The sequence below is a fragment of the Pteropus alecto genome, unplaced genomic scaffold (assembly GCF_000325575.1).
Source record: "Pteropus alecto unplaced genomic scaffold, ASM32557v1 scaffold38, whole genome shotgun sequence".
Taxonomy (NCBI): Eukaryota; Metazoa; Chordata; class Mammalia; order Chiroptera; family Pteropodidae; genus Pteropus; species Pteropus alecto.
This window is the reverse complement of record NW_006442512.1, coordinates 4897338-4898725: the sequence shown is the minus strand read 5'-3', so window position 1 is coordinate 4898725 and position 1388 is coordinate 4897338.

Sequence of the window (1388 nt, the reverse complement as noted above, 5' to 3'; positions counted from 1 at the left end):
ACTGGATCCTTGTTTGGGTCCTGACTCTGGGTAAGGGCCTCTACCTCTCTGGGCCTGTTTTCCCGTCTGGGATTTAGTGTGCTTGGCCATGCCTCTGGGCACAGGTGGCCAAGGGGCATATCAAAATCCAGCTGTGCACTCTGGCATGAGCGATGACTAGGAAGAAAGAGTGTTTTACTTTTCTAATTTACACCCAAACATTGTTCTGCCAGCCAAACTCAGCCCACAGGGCCGTGCCCAGCTAGAGTGGTGCATTTTTCTCATTCATATATAGGAGCTCCATGGACTAATGGTGACCCTGAAAGACATGGGGTGGAGGATGTGGAGATGCAGTGGACTAGGCTGGAAAAACAGGCTTGAACAGTCTTGGATGCCAAGCTAAGAAACTTGGACTTGATCTTGAAAGAAAAGGAAAGTCACATATGCTTGCGCCCACTTGCCTCCACCCATGCTCTCTTCCTGGCCCTGCTCAATGGAAAGCCTCTGCTGCCACTGTCACCTCCTCCTAACACAGAAGCTGCCTCAGCCACCCTGGGGGTGAGCACTTGGTTTTGGCATGGCCTTGATTATGCCCGCTCTGATAGGAGGAGCACCACGTCAAACCTGACTTTGACCCACTGAGGCGGGCCAGAGGGCCCAGGTATACCCAGAAGTATGAGAGAGTAAATGTCCCACGGGGTAAATTTTGGCCAGCCTCACTTCTCCTTTCTCTCACTGTCACTGCCCTGGAATTAACTCCCCTTCCTCATAAAGCTTTAGCATAGTATAAGTGTTCCCTCTTGTCTTTGGGGGAAACTGGGCTAAGATAAGGTTCTCAGTAACAGCTGATACTGGCCAACCTGCTGACCCTGGCAAGTGAGGGCTTGCCACTTTAGTAACAGAACTTTTCTTGCTCTTGAGTGTGTTGGAACAAACTCATACTTGTCACAGACATTAGGCAGTTTGATCAAGAGGGCATGGAATCAAACAGACCAGGGCTAAAATCCTGGCTCCGTTGCTCACTGGGTGCTTAAACTTGAGTGATGACTTGACTTCTCTAAGTTTTGGTTTCTCCTGTGAGGTAGCGATAATAAAACTTACTTCATGGAGCGGGTGATGATCAAATAAAATAAGAGGATTATGTAGAATATTTAGCAGATTGCTGGACCCGTAGGATGAGCTCGGACAATGCTGTTTTGTTGTAATGATTAGGAAAACTGCTGAGTAGGCACCCAGGAGGCCATTGAGTTGGCGCCTTGTAATAGCAACTGCTGAGAGGGACATTTGCGGCCTGCAGGAGGGCCGTGACTGTGATGGCTAAGGCAGTCTGGAAGATTTCCCAGACTAGATTCTGAGCGTGGAGATTTTCTATAGCTTGAATATGGAGAGTGACATAAACATTAATCTAG